At 41.7% G+C, this 17946-nt stretch overlaps 1 protein-coding gene and 1 pseudogene across 2 annotated transcripts in view; both read left to right on the forward strand.

Moving 5' to 3' along the window:
• Window positions 1–17946, forward strand: part of CIMAP1B (ciliary microtubule associated protein 1B) — a 166274-nt gene that overhangs the window by 35080 nt on the left and 113248 nt on the right. The window contains exon 1 of one of the 2 annotated variants that reach the window (XM_073579300.1): window positions 6777–6831. The exons of the other annotated variant lie outside the window; for it this stretch is intronic. The gene's annotated coding sequence lies outside the window, so the exon portion shown is untranslated. Of the gene's footprint in view, window positions 1–6776; window positions 6832–17946 lie in introns of those variants that run through there. 2 annotated transcript variants of the gene reach the window in all.
• Window positions 15150–16010, forward strand: LOC141093133 (elongation factor 1-delta-like; annotated as a pseudogene).

Here is a 17946-nt window from a genome sequence, read left to right on the forward strand (position 1 = left end):
CTCCATACATCTGTGACATGGTCTCTAGGTACCTACCCGCACGCAACCTTCGATCATCTCAAGATCTCCTTCTCTACTCCCCCCATATCTCTTCTTCCCACAACCGCATACAAGACTTCTCCCGTGCTTCCCCCATACTCTGGAACTCATCAGACATCAGACTCTCACCATCAATGGAAACCTTCAAGAAGAACCTGAAGACCCACCTGTTCCGACAAGCCTACAGTCTGCAATGATCCTCGGTCTACTGAACCACAGCATGACCTGCTCTACCCTCTCCTACTGTATCCTCACCCATCCCTGTAGACTGTGATCCCTCGCGGGCAGGGTCCCCTCTCCTTATGTACTTGTGTGTCCCTTGTCTTACACATGTTTACTATACTTGTCTATATTTCCCCTTTTCACATGTAAAGCGCCATGGAATAAATGGCGCTATATAAATGCATAATAATAATAATAATAATAATAATAAATAATAATGCCAAGACAGCTCCTGGAGACCAATTCAGCACATCAGCGCCCTTCTTGGTCAGATCAGTCAGTGGTTTGACAATACCAGAAAAATTACCTATAAATTTACGATAGAAATTAGCAAAACCCAAAAACTTCTGGAGAGCCTTCAAAGAAGTGGGCTGAACCCAATCATAAATGGCCTGTACCTTGGCCGGGTCCATTTCAATAGTCGATGGAGACAAAATAAATCCCAAAAATGAAATCCTCTGTACACCAAGGAGGCATTTCGATCCCTTAACAAACAGGGAATTCTCCCTCAAAATCCGGAACATAGTCCGGACATGTTCCACATGAGAATCCCAATCACTGGAAAAGATCAAAATATCATCCAGATAGATAATCAAAAACTTATCCACAAAGTCACGGAAAATATCATTCATAAAGGATTGGAAGACAGAAGGGGCATTAGTGAGCCCAAAAGGCATCACCAGGTACTCAAAATGTCCCTCCGGAGTATTAAACGCCGTCTTCCATTCATCCCCGTGCTTGATGCGAATAAGATTATATGCCCCCCCTGAGGTTAAGCTTAGTAAACCAGCAGGCACTTTTAACTCTGGAGAATAAATCAGACATCAGGGGTAACTGGTAGAGTTGAGCGACTTTAGCTGGGTCGGGTTTCATGAAACAAAATTTGTTTCACATGAAACTGGTCCGACTAGGGCAAAAAAAGTCGGAGTTTCGTCCGAAACCTGACCCCAATGCAAGTCACTGGGGAATAAAAGTCGACATTGAGTGGATGAATGTCATCCGCTCAATGCCGACTTTTATTTCCCATTGACTTGCATTGGGGTCAGGTGTCGGACGAAACTCCGACTTTTTTTTGCCCTAGTCAGACCAGTTTCATCTGAAACAAATTTCGTTTCATGAAACCCGATCCGACTAAAGTCGCTCAACTCTAGTAACGGGTACTGATATTTAACCGTCATCTTGTTAAGGGAACGATAGTCAATACAAGGTCTTAATGAACCATCTTTCTTGGCCACAAAAAAACCCCCAGCATCTAAGGGTGAAGAGGATGATCTAATATGACCCTTCTCCAACGACTCCTTAATATAGGATCGCATAGCATCATGTTTGGGTACTGATAAGTTGAAAAGCCGACCCTTGGGAAATTTACACCCAGGCATCAACTCAATTGTACAGTCATAACTCCTATGAGGAGGCAAAGACGCAGACTTACTCTCACTAAATACATCAGAAAAATCAGCCAAATAATCAGGAATATCATGAGACTGAGGAGAGGTGGAGAAATCAGTGTCCCTAAGAACACACTGACAACCCCAACTCACCACAGACACAGATTTCCAATCCAAAACTGGATTATGAGTTTGCAACCACGGAAAACCCAGAACAATAGTACCATGAAAATTGTGCAGCACCAAAAATTTACAATTTTCTTGGTGGTCTGGGGCAACTCGCATTATCACCTGGGTCCAAAACTGAGGTTTATTCTCTGCCAAAGGAGTAGCATCAATACCCCTCAAAGGAATAGGCGTCCGCAGAGGTATCATAGGAAAACCACAATGTTTAGCAAAGTCCAAATCCATCAGATTCAAAGCTGCTCCTGAATCTACAAAAGCCTTAGCGGAAAATGTGGATAAGGAGCAGATCAGAGTAATTGCCAAATGAAACTTAGGTTGTACACTGCCCACAGCAAATGTGTATGCAAAACGTTTCTCCTTTAGGGCAGACAGAAATAGTGTGAGAGGCGTCTCCACAGAAAAAACACAGCTTATTACGACTTCTAAACTCCTGACATTGCACCCTAGACAAAACCCTATCACATTGCATAGGTTCAGACGTTTGTTTAAAAGGTGGCAACGCCTCTCGCGTAGTTTTATGTTCATGTAAACGCCAATCAACTTGAATGGCTAATGACATAGAATCATCAAGACCAGAGGGAACAGGAAATCCCACCATAACATCTTTTACGGTCTCTGATAAACCCTTCCAAAAGAGAGCTGCCAATGCACCATCATTTCGGAATTTTTGACAGTATAACTCTGCAGAATCCTGACCCTGGGTTTTCTCAGCCTTATCAATAGCATTAGGTTCATCATACAACAACCCCAAGGCTTGAAAAAATGCATCCACATTAGTAAGAATAGGATTTTCATGTGTCAGAGAAAAAGCCCAATCCTTGGGATCGCCGCGCAGCAAGGAGATGACAATTTTAACCTGCTGCACAGAGCTCCCCGATGAGTTAGGCTTCAAGGCAAGAAATAATTTACAATTATTCTTAAAATTCAAAAATTTAGACCGATCCCCAGAAAACACATCAGGAGTAGGGATCTTTGGTTCAACAGCATGTGACTGAGTGAGATAGGCGGAAATTCCCCGCACTTCAGCAGCAAGCTGCTCCACACGATCAGACAATTGCTTAATCTCCATTAAAGAAAAAATCCTTCTACGGCCCCAGAGAAAGAGGAAAAAATACATATATAAAAAAAAATTCTGACACTTTTTTTTTTTTTTTAACAATTCTTTCCTGCTTTTGAGTACCCTAGAATCTGTGGTATGGCTGGTGATTCTGTTATGAATGGGTCACCGAGGAGGAAAACAAGACCAAGCTAAGTCACAGAAAACCAGAGAGGTTGGTAACTACGCGGATTGCAGACCCCTGATCCTAACCACACAATTAACAGCAGCCGTGGAGAGTACCTACGATGATTCTAGATGTCTCGTCACAGCCAGAGGACTACATAAGCCTAAAGCAAGAAAAAGGGAAATCTAAAACTGCCCCAGAGCGGACCCAAAGGAATAGACAGCCCCCACACATGTATTGATGGTGAGAAAAGATGAAAACACGAACACAGGTTGGAAAATAGGCTGAGCAAACAATGGGGCCCACACTCACTAGAAAGGACAGGAAAGGAAAGATACTGTCTGCAATTACACCAAAAAACCCTGCAAAAATGTCCAACACTTCTGATAGCAAAAAACCTTGAAGTCACTAGACTTCACCCACTATATCAGCACTCTGGCATATTCTGAGAACAGAGCAAAAAGAGGCCAGTCTAATAAGGGACAAAAAGCAAATTGGCAAATGCAGTGACACAAGAGTGGAAATTCAGCACAGCCCCAGCCAACTTAATAATAATAGATTCTATTGTAAATTGCCTTCAGACCCTACAGGGGTGTTTTCAATCAAACTGAGGAGATTGCTGGACAAGGCTCTTGATCTTGGTATCATCAAGAGTTTAAATTTTTGTGGGTTGAGCAACCTATCACACCAACCTTCTACATGCTGCCGAAGGTGCATAAGAATCTGCACAAACCCCCTGGTCGCCCTATTGTGATGAGTATCGGCAGCCTCTGTGAGAAGGCGTGTGTTTATGTAGAATATTTTCTTCAACCCTTAGTCAAGGAGTTACCATCCTTTGTTCAGGATGCTTCGCACTTCCTTAGGATTTGCCAGGACATTGAACTACCATCTGGTTCCATTCTTGTTACATGTGATGTGGAATCTTTGTATTCTGATATTGCACATTCCAATGGTATTTCAGCGGTCCTGTATTTTCTTGATTCATTAACCAACTCAGATAGAATGCATGATTCATTGATCATTGATCTATTAGATTTCATTTTAAAACATAATTTCTTTCTATTTGATAGATCATTCTATCTGCAGATCTCTGGTGTGGCCATGGGGGCGAGGTGTGCCCTGGCCCTGGCGAACCTCTTTTTGGGTTGGTGGGAAGCTACAATTGTCTTTCCATCTGAGTGGTTCAAGCAGAAAGTCTGTTATTGGTCGCATTATATAGATGACGTGTTTTTTGCCTGGTTAGGTACTGAGGAGGAGTGCCAATGCTTTATTGAGGACCTCAATAGAAATACACTTACTATTCTTTTAACTTATTCTATGTCCTTTTCCTCAGTGACCTTTTTGGATCTTCATGTGTCTTTGGAATTTGGCAAAATTCATACCACCTTGTTCCGTAAACCCACGGCAACGAATAGTCTCCTGGACTACAGCAGCTTCCACCCATTTCACATAAAGAAGGGTGTCCCCACTGGTCAGTTCTTAAGGCTTAGAAGAAAATGTTCTAATTATGATGATTTTCGTTGTGAAGCCTCTAAGTTAACGGACCGCTTTGAAAACAGGAACTACCCTCACAGAATCATTTCAACAGTGTAACAAAGGGCTAGGATTGAATCACAAAGTTCTTTGTTAATTCCAAGCCAGAGATTGGTGGACCAAAAGCCACGGTTCATCACAAGATACAATTGTCACTGGACCCAGGTAAGAGGAATCTTACAAAAACATTGGGGCATACTGACTACAGATCTTCAAACGTCCATAATAATTAGTGATCGCCCTCTTCTAACGGCGAGAAGAGCACCGAATCTCAAAGATCTGCTCACTAGGAGCCATTATGTCAGGCAATCTGTGAGGCTTAATCGTGGCATTTCTCTGAGGGGTTCCTTTGCGTGTGGCAATTGCAATGTGTATCCTTATATGCGTTCCACCAGGGGGGTGTTTTTACACCCTATTAATGGCAAGACGCATAAGCTCCATGATTGCATTAACTGTAAGACCAGTCATGTGATTTATGCCTTGGTGTGCCCTTGCCCACAGGTGTACGTGGGTCAAACTTCGCAGGAGCTGCGACGCAGAATCCAGAAGCACTTCTCCACTATTAACTTGGCCGCTTCTGATGCATCTAAAGGTAAAACTCTCACCTCGGTGGCATCGCACTTTTTTACCCATCATTCAGGGAGACTAAATAATATACCGGTAGTTGGGCTACAAAGAATTAGGATTTCCAATAGGGGGGTTGCTTAAAGAAGTTACTTTTGCAAGCAGAGTCCAGTTGGATTTTTAACCTTGGTTCCACTGTACCAACAGGCATGAATGAAGAACTCCTGTTCACGGGTTTCCTTGGTTAATCCTGGATTCGCCACTCTTACTGGCATCTCATCCTTATTTTGGACCCTCTATAATTTTTTCTGGTTCATGATGGGCCCTTGGTACATTGAGGATGGCGTTTTCCTGGTGCATTCCTGTCTACTTTTTTCTAGTTGGCTTAATTCCTCTACATCCGGGATCCATGAAATTCCATCCGAGTCCATGATGTTCCATTTACAGTTTGGACTGAATTTTCTCGGGGATCAAGGTCTTTTGGATTATTAGTAGGGGATTTTTTCCTTATAGCATCATTATACTACATGATTCTGTTTTTGTGGTCCCTTACTTTTTGTGTTCTCATCTATCGGGCAATATACAATCCTTTATGTCCGGTGTTCCCTATGTCTGAATTGTTTAAATAAAATAAAATTAAATATTACATATATACTTTGTATAAACAAAAACAGGAAAAATTTTGTTTTAGGTCTTATCCATTTATGGTTATTTGGCTCTGTCATTTTTTTCATGACTTTTGGGCGTTTCCGGCCTTATACGATGATTTATTGTTGGTATGTGCATAGGGATTTTTTGTTTCATTGTTTTATTTTATGTTTTGCATGGCTTTTTTTCTTTCTGTGGGGCTGCATAGGATTAATTCTCTCCCCCCTTTTTGATCACCTACTGTTGCTTGAGAGGCACGGATCTACCCTCCATCTTGGACATTGCGTCTTTGAATCTATCTTATGACCATCTTAAATCTCTCTCGCTATAAGTGCTTTTCGGTACTTGGATTAAATATTGTTGCTATTTTCGTGCTGCTGTTTTATTATGTATTTTTGCTCTGCACAAGATTGACCCTATTTGTGATAGGTATTTGATTAAACAATTTATTTCAAGTCTATCTGGCAAATGCTTTAATATATGTGTATACACTGTTCAATATATCCATAAATACAAACACTGTGTCTTTCATGTGGTTTTCTTGGTGTCCTTCTTGTCTGGACTTGCATGTCCCCTTTTGTATCGATATGCTTGTGGTGTGATTCTGTGTGTCCGTTGTATGTTATGTTGTCTGGTCATTTGTCTTTACAGAGGCTTTTTTTACCATATACTTTGCCGCCTAACGCATGCGTTATAGATATAGGGACTTTTTCTGACTTTTTTGCCTGTCCGGCGCATAGAGCATGCGCTATAGATATAGGAACTTTCTCTGTCTTATTTATCTCTTTGGTATTGCCTGGCGGCTCACGCATGCGCTATGGATACTGAAATGTTTCCTGTTTCCTGATCGCTTGCATTCCAGCCCCTGTGGTTTGCATTCCACTGTACGCATGCGCCCTTGACACGGTGAGTCAGAGACGTCTGCTCATCGCATTTCTCCTCCTGTTTCCACCTTGCCGGCTGACGTGCTGCATCCCTGTTCGCCCCTGGGTTTTCACACTGGTGTGTTTTTCCTTCAATTACAAAAGGTATTTATATGCTGCTGGGCCACAATTTTGGTACTTCCCCTGATGAAGCCGTACCTGATACGGCGATACGCGTGGGGCCACTCTCTTGGGGCTCCTCCATGGGTCCTGCCGTCTAATCTGTGCAAGGATTGATTTCTTTTGGTAAACCGCTTCTTTGCATCATGCTCCATGGTTGGGTGTTTGCTGGGAGGTTTTATTAGATTCCTCTGCTTTTGGGGTTGAGGTTTATTATTATTATATGTTCCTCATCTTCTTGGCTATATTCCTTCTAGCCCAAATGATCTTTTCTTGATCCTATTGCAGCTCCCTATCTTTTAGACCCATATGGGTTCAGATGCATGATTTATTTCTTTTTCATCTCATGCTGTGGGTCATCACTCGCAAACTGCTAGGGCTTTTTCTATTGATTATTGTATTTAACCTTTTGACCCCCTAAGCATCATTTGTTAGGTTTACCATTTACCATATATTTGTATTGTACCTGTGTATATTTATACCTAGTTTCGTGATATTCATCATGATTGTGCACTGTTTTCTCTCCATGCTTTGGCAGGTACCCATTTTGAAGTCCCTGTTTTAATTATGTTTCTAATTTGCACTTTTCATATTGTGTGCAAATAAAAGCTGTGTTCACTTTATTCTATTGTATCATGGTGTAGTGTGCATATTTCCGGTAGCGCTTTCTCTGTTTTGTTTATTTGGTTCCACTATTACTCCCCAGCAACATGCCCGCTGTCTTGGGGTCATACTTGACTCCGAGCTTTCCTTTGCCCCCCACATCCGATCACTGGCTCGCTCTTGTTATCTGCATCTCAAAAACATTTCTAGAATTTGACCTTTTCTTACTTTTGACTCCGCAAAAACCTTACTGTTTCTGTTATTCATTCTCGTCTCGACTATTGTAACTCTCTTCTAATCGGTCTCCCTCTTACCAAACTCTCCCCCCTCCAATCTGTCTTGAATGCTGCAGCCAGGATCATATTCCTCGCCAATCGTTACACCGATGCCTCTACCTTGTGCCAGTCATTACACTGGCTACCCATCCACTCCAGAATCCAGTACAAACTTATTATCCTCACCCACAAAGCTCTCCATGGCTCAACACCACCCTACATCTCCTCCCTTGCTTCAGTATACCACCCTACCCGTGCCCTCCGTTCTGCTGATGACCTGAGATTAGCATCCTTAATAATTAGAACCTCCCACTCCCGTCTCCAAGACTTTACACAAGCTGCGCCAATTCTTTGGAATGCACTTCCCAGGTCAATACGATTAGTCCCCAATCCCCACAATTTTAAGCGTGCCATGAAAATGCATTTATTCAGACTGGCCTACTGCCCCAACACATTAATCTAACTATCCGTGTGTGGCACAGCCAAAAGTTTTACCATAACCAGGTTCCCCGCATCATGTTCCCACATGCTTTATGCATCCATTAGCCCTCTGTGTCCGTACTGTTACACATTATGGCTGGTCCATACAGTCAGGGCAATTGTTACCACCCACCTTTCGTGTCTACCTTTTTCCTCATAGATTGTAAGCTTGCGAGCAGGGCCCTCATTCCTCTTGGTATCTATTATGATCTATGTGATTATTGTTATGCTGTAATGTCTATTGTCTGTAGAAGTCCCCTCAGAAATGTAAAGTGCTGCGGAATATGTCGGCGCTATAGAAATAAAATTTATTATTATTATTATTATTATTATTATTATGTGTCACTATTGTCCAGATCAGAGAAGTGCTGCAAATATCAGCAATCACAGAGGAGCACCATTGGCAACCATGAATTAAGCACAATAGTATTGATATTGTCAAGCACCAGTGATTTATATGTGTTTGCAAAGTGGTTTACCACCAGCTGAGATCCCCACAGTTAGCTTGAAGATGGGAACAGTTTTCATGGAAAGTAGATTTCTTGCAAGTCAAAATTAAAAAATGAAGGCAAAGACATACCAACCACGTCAACGTTTCACAAACTACCAGACTTCTCTGTGTACATTACATGTGACATTACTGTAGATATGCTGGGAGGAATGTCCCTAGGGGTATAGCTCCAGTGTACATGAATATGCTCCATGACATACCTGCAGGTCAATGACATTGCACATGAACTCCTACACTGTCACCATCTGAGTGGAGGAGCCTTTTACCTTTTGGTATTGCTGTAATCATGTAAGTGGCAAACTTCATATTAATCCCATATTAACATGGATTCCCTGTGCTTTTCATTGCAGTAATGAATTGTCTGCTGTGGATATTGATTTCAATAGGTACTAACTTAACTAGCATTTTGATTCAGTCCTTACATAGACCAATGAAAGTTTGTTCCTGAGACATCATTAAAGGAGTTGTCCACTATTCAGACAATCCATTCTCAGTTACAATATTTCCTCATGTAGAATAAAAGCAGCCTATACTCTTCTCTGATGCCGTTCCAGCGACGTCGGCGACAAGCCTACCGTGACGACGCTATGTCACTTGAGCTCTGCCAATTTACAGTCACTTCTTTTGAACAAAACTGACCAGTTATGTCCAAAGGAAGGGAGAAAGAAGTGGCCCATTATCATCAGGGCTCACATGTCATAGTGTCACACAAGCCCTGCAGACCCCTTGCAGATGACGCTGGAATGGTGCCAGGAATGGATGTGGGTGTAGCCTGTTTTTATCCTACGTGGGAGAATATTACAATTGAAAGAGGTTGTTTGAGTATTGGACAACTCTTTAAATACATACAGTACATCTGAGAACCATATTACAATATAGTATTTTTGGTAATAGACAAGTAAAGAGAGTGACACTTACTAGTGATAAAAATGTTGCAGACACCATTTGGAGCAACTAGGGGACTTATGAAATTCTCTTTTTTCTTTTATTGAGCTGATTGTATAGCAGCAGACAATAATCTACTGCAGGCATGAACATAAAATGTACATCAAATAGCTTGCATTACACTCAGTAATAATATTATTACTACGTAAACCTGAATTAAATAACATTTACTGGAAGAGTAGTGGGCTTCCTATGTGGTTAACCTCAGTGTGTGTCTCTTATACATGAAGATTAGACTGTGACAATAAACTGTATATATTCGAGTATAAGCTGACCCGAGTATAAGCCGAGGCACCTAATTTTGCCACAGAAAACTGGGTAAGCTTATTGACTCGAGTATAAGCTGGGTATGCATTGTCCCCTCATCCCTGTCCTAGTATGTATGGCTCCCCCGTCCTGTCCTGGTATGCATGGCTCCCCTAATCCTGTCCTGGCATGCATGGCTCCCCCGTCGCTGTCCTGGTATGCATGGCTTCTTATCCCTTATCCTTGTATGAATGGTTTCTATTAAAAAAAAACATCCTACTCACCTTCCACTCGCCCTCGCAGCATCTAGTTGGTCCCGGCGCCCTTGCAGCATTTCGTTGGTCCCAGCACCGGCAGCTCTTCCTCTGCCAAGCGATCACATGGCCCCACTCATTAAGGTAATGAATATTCGCTCTACGCCTATGGGAGAGGCATGCATATTCATTACTGTAATGAGCGGGGCCACGAGATCACTCGGCACAGGAAGAGCTGCTGGCGCCGGAACCAACGAGAGGCTGCGAGGGCACCAGGGCCAACAAAATGCTGCGAGTGCTCCGGGACCAATGAGATGCTGCAAGGGCATGCAGGAGGGTGAGAAGGATGTCTTCTGGAAGCGGGGAGCTGCGGGTGTCACTGTGCGCGCTATAAGAGAAATGAATATTCATTTCTCTTTAGTAGCAGCACAGGCTTTAGCCATAGCAAATATGACACAATATAGAAAAGGGGAAATAGGTAATTATTTTAGGCATTATAGTGTAAAAGTAATTTCTGTGAAAAAAAATAATTAATGGTTTAAATAAATTAAAATAACATTCAAAGTACAGCAGTATTATAAATGTTTAGTAGATTATAGCTTAATAGAACAATTCAATAATGTAGTAGCTTTATTAATGGATACTTTATTTACCAGTAATGTAGATAGTGTTTTACTTTGAAGCTCTGCACCTTATATCACAATTTTACGGTATAACATGAAGCCACCGTGAGTAGTTTCACAGATGTCTGATTCTTAGTACATATTCTTGCCTCACATACTTTTTCCTGGTGTGAGCTGATTAGTTCATACAAACCGCAGCCACTTACAACACAAGAGCCTTTATTGTGATACACTTCTTAGAACTGCATCTGATTACATACATGTGACTGATTTACTGTAAATTCTGAAGTAAATATGAAACTCAGTGATCATTTTCTGATTTTTTCTTTTATCGGCCTTCAACTTGATATTGAGCCATGGCGACTTAATGGATGAACGATCCGTAGGGAGGTCAATCTTGTGCAAGCCTAGATAGGTCCACCAGGGTCTTCTCCCCATTATCTTGATAGTATCAAGCCATCGGGTTGCTGGTCTTCCTCTTTGCCTTGTTCTTTCTTTTCTTCCGACCATGATGTCCTTCTGAAGTGATTGCGCACTTTGTATGATATACCCAAAATAAAAAAGTAGTATCTTGATGATCCTTGCTTCGCGTGACATATCAGGCTTGATTTGTTCCAAAATTGATTTGTTTGTTCTTCTTGCTATCCATGTTATTAATAACATCCTTCTCCACCACCACATATTGAAGGCTTCAATTCTTCTTTATGTTACCACAGAAAAGACCAAACTATGTACGAGCCGTGTCTTCATCAGCAGTGAAATGTTCCTCGATTTTAAGACTTTGTATAGTGGATTCACTGTTGATTTGCCCATAGCTGTTCTATTGGTTTCCAGTGTTGACACAGCATCTTGAGTGATCATTGTTCCAAGTAGGTCTTTTACAACTTCCAGTTTGTCGTCTTCCATCTCAAATGTGTCTTGGTTGTACCTGGCAGGAGTCAATATCTTTGTCTTCTGTGTGTTGAGTAGCAGTCCCACGTTCGAGCTTTAAATCTTGACACTCAGTAATAAGTCCCTCATTCCATCTACCCTTGTTGTTCAATGTTGTATAATCTGAGGAAGTATGTAACGAAACACGCGTTGGGAGAGGAAGAAGGACTGGACATCGCACTTTATGTAAGTTCATTGAGACATTCTGTAAATAATTTAGAAACGGAATCGTTTTGAGTTTAAGGAGCTTTATTAATTCAGATAGAGTAGACATACTTAGATGACTAATAGTTACTATTTTGTAACATCTAGTATATGAACACTATAGTGGTGTTCAATTAGGTGTTATCTGGCTCTATATTGGGTATCGATATTGGTTGCATGATTAGTATCAGACATAATTAATGGTTGAACTAGGCTCTAATTCTCTGATGTAGTATTGAACTTTAAAATTGGTTATTAAATAAATTTATATGAACGTTTTATATAGTGTATAATGATGTCCTTAGCCAAAAAATTCCTCACATTGGAGGCATTTTCTTTTGTAAAATAATTTTGTTATGTGGAAAATAATAAAATATACACTTTTTTGTAATTATTGTGGTATCTTGTGCTTTTTTGGTCACCCTTCTCTTGAAGTGGAGATCAAGGAGGCCATTTGGATTTCTATATTTAAGATTGTTGATGATTCGCCCAAAAAATTTTGATTCCTTCTTCTTTTTCAGTAAGTCCAGTCTTTCCAATATAATTGTTTCTATTTACACACTTCACATACAAAATTCTTAGGTCTAATTCAGACATCAGTGATTTTTGTAGTACACTAAAAATTACCAATTTTCATCAGTGTTTTTTATCACATTTTCATCAGTTTGGTTCATGTGTCAATTTTTACCATCAGAGTTTCATCAGCTTTTTTCATATGCAAAAAAAAACCCAGCAAATATCTGATGAATGTTTCTCAAACTTCTTCCATCAGTCAGTGAAAAAAGGGACAGCAGGCGGATGGCAGATGGAGTCTGACTTTTTATGTTCAATCTATTTTATTGAGCATTTAACAAAAAGAATATATTATATGCAAACAGATAATATATAGAATCATAGAAAATATCGAGTATTCAAAAATGAGAATACAACCATCTATCAGTAAATCGAGTCTGACTTTTTGATGGATCCATAGACTTGCATTAGCAAGTTTGATTCGTGACTTGGACCAAAATTGGACATGTGTTCGTGTTTTGGTGTGGGCCACTTGGTTTGTATATGGTTCGGATATGGGAACAACCCCATAGACTAACAGGTCCGTGTTCTATCATTGACAAACACAGAGAACAGTGAAAAACTCAGCCCTTAGGGTTCATTCACATACGCACTTGGTCAAAATTGTTGGTACCCCTCATTTAATGACAGAAAAGCACACGATGGTCACAGAAATAACGTGAATCTGACAAAAGTAATAATAAATCAAAAATCTATGAAAATGAGCAAATGAAAGTCAGACATTGCTTTTCAACCATGCTTCCACAGAATAAAAAAAAAATAAAAGTAATGAAATAGGCCTGGACAGAAATGATGGTACCCCTGAAAATAATGTGACAAAAGGGACATGTTAAATCAAGGTGTGTCCACTAATTAGCATCACAGGTGTCTACAATCTTGGAATCAGTGAGTGGGCCTGTATAGAGGGCTACAGATACCCACTATATCACAAAACAACACAGTGAGTATCACACTCAACATGGACCAGAGGAAGCGAAGGAGAGAGTTGTCTCAGGAGATTAGAAAAGAATTATAGCCAAACATGTTAAAGGTAAAAGTTATAAGACTATTTCAAAGCAGCTTGATGTTCCTGTGACTACAGTTGCACATATTATTCAGAAATTTAAGCTCCATGGGACTGTAGCCAACCTCCCTGGCGGCAGGAGGAAAATTGATGACAAATCAAAGGGGTAGATAATACAAATAGTAACAAAAGAGCCCAGAAAAACTTCTAAACAGATTAAAGGTGAACTTCAAGCTCAAGGAACATCCGTTTCAGATCTCACCATCTGTCGTTGTATGAGCCAAATTGAACTTCATGGGAAACGACCAAGAAGGACACCATTGTTGAAAAAAATCATTAAAAAAGCCAGACTGGAATTTGTCAAACTATATGTTGACAAGCCACAAAGCTCCTGTGAGAATGTCCTATGGACAGATGAGACAAAATGGAACTTTTTGGCAAGGCACATCAGCTCTATGTTCACAGATGGAAAAATTAAGCATATCAAGAAAAGAACACTGTCCCTACTGTGAAACATGGAGAAGGCTCTGTTATGTTTTGGGGCTGCTTTGCTGCACCTTGCACAGGGTGTCTAGAATCTGTGCAGGGTACAATAAAATCTCATGACTATCAAGGGATTCTAGAGAGAAATGTGCTGCCCATGCCCCATGTCAGAAAGCTTGGTCTCAGTCACAGGTCATGGGTCTTGCAACAGGATAATGATCCAAAACACACAGCTAAAAACACCCAAGAATGGCTAAGAGGAAAACATTGGACTATTCTGATGTGGCCTTCTATGAGCCCTGACCTAAATCCTATTGAGCATCTTTGGAAAGAGCTGACACATGCTGTCTGGAAAAGGCAACCTTCAAACACGAGACAACTGGAGCAGTTTGCACTTGAGGAGTGGGCCAAAATACCTGTCGAGAGGTGCAGAAGTCTCATTGACAGTTACAGGAATTGTTTGATTGCAGTGAATACCTCAAAAGGTTGTGCAACAAAATATTAAGTTAAGGGTATCATCATTTCTGTACAGGCCTATTTCATGAGTTTTATTTATTTATTTATTTTTTTAAATTCTGTGGAAGCATGGTTGAAAAGCAATGTCTGACTTTCATATGTTCATTTTCATAGATTTTTGATTATTACATTTGTCAGATTCAAATTATTTCTGTCACCATTGTAGGTTTTTCTGTCATTTAACGAGGGGTACCAACAATTTTGACCACGTGTGTATATCAGTTGCATCAGGAACAGTTCTGTGAGCCCAATGTAATTTGGTTGGATTCAAAATACATCAGTTGCCATCAGGTTTTTTCCCCATTTACTCCAAGGAGTTGATCTGGGGCTGGATTACATTACAAACATTGTGCTTGCATCTGTACACGACAAAAACTGATGTGCTTTTACGTGAGAACAGTCCCACTGCAAATAATTAAATCACTTCCTCCAGCAGTTTGCATCCAGTATTTGTAAAACACGAATGGAAATGAGGACGCAGCTCTAAGTGTGTTTGTACCAAGTGTATTTAACTACGTAAATTATGTGGATTTTGCTCAGATGCTATATTTGCTCTGGATGATCACAAAGAGAATATTTTCCATGACAAAGAAGATAGTGCCTCTGGATGGTTGAAATGTCAAAAATCAAATATTTTGCTTCCCTCCAGCGGCTCTCTCCTGACACGGCACCGGCTGCAGCAGACATGGCGGCTTCATTCCTGAGTACAGACAAGATCTGGTTTGAGAAGTACAAGTACGACGATGCCAAGAAGCAGTATTACGAGCAACTGACCCAGAAGTCCAGACCCGACTGCCAGAAGCAAACCCAGGCACAAGCACAATCCTCAGGGACATTGCTAGAGCCAGAGAGAATATCCAGAAATCACTGGCCGGAAGTGCGCCCGCCTCTAACAGCAGAGAGAGCTGCGAGCTCCTATCACAGGTCACCAGCCTTGAACATGAGAACCAGGACCTGCACAAAGTGGTGAGGGACCTCCAGTCAGCCAGCTCCAAACTGGAAAGCCGGGTCAGTACACTGGAGAAGTCCGCGACCTCCAAAGCAATGCCCCACCACCTCTCGCTGTGTATAAGCTTCCTGCTCCAAAACCGGCACCTGCTCCCCCGCCTGCTGCAGCCCCACAACCAAAGGCAGAAGAGGACGATGATGACAATTGCGACCTATTTGGTAGTGATGATGACGAGGAAGACTCAGAAGCAGACAGGATCAGAGAGGAAAGATTGCAACAGTATGCTGAAATTAAATCCAAAAAGCCCGGACTTATCGCCAAGTCCTCCATCTTGTTGGATGTGAAGCCGTGGGATGATGAGACTGACATGCCGAAGCTGGAGGAATGCGTGTGCTCCGTGCAAATGGACAGCCTGCTCTGGGGGTCCTCCAAGCTGGTTGACTGTGGGGTACAGCATCAAGAAGCTCCAGATCCAGTATGGGGTGGAGGACGGCAGGGTTGGCATGGACATGCTGGAGGAGATCTCAAAGTTTGAGGACTATGTTCAGAGTGCCTTCAATAAGATATAGGCCGGAGTGTGCCGCCTGATGTCAATAAAGAGTACTGTGTGCCCTCCAAAAAAAATAAAAATGAAAAAAAAATATATATATTTTTTAAAAATTTGTTATTAGTGTAAGGAGGTTGACCGGACTGTGAGTACCTGTATGCCTGGTCTGGAACTAAAAAGGCTGCATCCTCTGTTTCCAGGGGGAAGCCTGAAGGAGGCGGACCTTCCCTTGCCGCAGGAGGGAAGGAGGAGAGAGACGGGGCCAGGGTGCCCGAAGTGTCTTCAAGGGCTATAGGCTCAGGACAGCTCGGCAGCCTCGCAACATTAAGCAGCTGCAGCTCACATTATCCACAGCCACTGGGCATCATTGCAGTGTAGTTCATACAGTAGTATGAAGATGTGGCGACTCATAGCCTGAGTGGACGCCTTGAGGGCGGGAGTCGGTTGGAATGAGGAAAAGAAGGAAGTTGAGGCTTCGCAGGGAACGGTACAGATGGGTCGGATGCTTTTACAGAGGCAACTAAACCGGGTGGCGGATGATTTCAAGTCTGGGGCAAAACAGACAAAAGGAATTGTCGTCATGGCAAGGTTAGGCCAGCAAGAAGCTGGGAAACAGTCTAAGACGGTCCGGTTGGAATGTGTGTCGCACAGAAGCGTCAGAAAAGTAGGGAAAGCTGAGGAAGCCAGTAAAGTTGAATGTGAATTCCATAATGTGCCAACTGTGGATATAATGTGTGATGTTCTAAATAAAGAAAAAGTTCAATCTATTCTGCACTGTGTCTCCATTACTGGGGGTAGCCTGGAAGAAGGGCCGTCGCCACCTGGGAAGTGCCCAGGTGGACCTGTACCTGGAGATGCAGGTTTGCTAAACAGTTGTTTACAGTTTTCTGTGGGGGGAGGTCGGGACACGGATGCTTCAGTGTCTTTGGCCATGACTACAGTCCTGGCTTCCCCTTACATCAGCATAGTATTAAAAAGTGATCTACTATTATTATATTAACATAATTGTATTAAAAAAACATGATATGGACACAATGACACCTCATGAAACTACAAATGAGATTACTATAATTAAATGGAAACTTACAGTATGTAGCATTGAGGTTGGTAGCTCCAGTAATACAAGCCTAGGAAAATGCTCCAGCACACTAACTCTTGAAGGGGTTAATCGGCCATGTTTAGTGCTAGGTTGATTAAACAGCTGTTAAGTGGGAGGAGTCCAGAGGATAAATATCCTGCCTTCTTGAGCATTCAGAGTGGGTGGGTTTGAAGGTGCAGGCTCTGAAGCTGTGGTTTCATGTTAGGGAAATGTGAACCTTGAATTATTTGTTCCTGAAGTGAATGGATTCCTGTTGCAACAAGAACTGTGCCATATGTTATGTTTTTGTTTTCCTGTTAGGTCGGGAAGGCCGGGTTTATTTTGCACTGGTTTATGCAGTCCTCTTAATAAACCAGTAGAAGATTTAAAGAGACAATGTTCCTGTGTCTACCTCTATATGCAGCTGAGTGAGGTGATCTACCACAATATATATCTGTATGTATATATATATATACACTCACTGGCCACTTTATTAGGTACACCTGTCCAACTGTGTGTTAAGACTTAATTTCTAATCAGCCAATCACATGGCGGCAACTCAGTGCATTTAGGCATGTAGACATGGTCAAGACAATCTCCTGCAGTTCAAACCGAGCATCAGTATGGGGAAGAAAGGTGATTTGAGTGCCTTTGAACGTGGCATGATTGTTGGTGCCAGAAGGGCTGGTCTGAGAATTTCAGAAACTGCTGATCTACTGGGATTTTCACGCACAACCATCTCTAGGGTTTACAGAGAATGGTCCGAAAAAGAAAAAAAATCCAGTGAGCGGCAGTTCTGTGGCCGGAAATGCCATGTTGATGCCAGAGGTCAGAGGAGAATGGGCAGACTGGTTCGAGCTGATAGAAAGGCAACAGTGAC

Source organism: Dendrobates tinctorius, unplaced genomic scaffold (assembly GCF_039654945.1).
Source record: "Dendrobates tinctorius isolate UK_male_01 unplaced genomic scaffold, ASM3965494v1 ptg000062l, whole genome shotgun sequence".
NCBI lineage: Eukaryota > Metazoa > Chordata > Amphibia > Anura > Dendrobatidae > Dendrobates > Dendrobates tinctorius.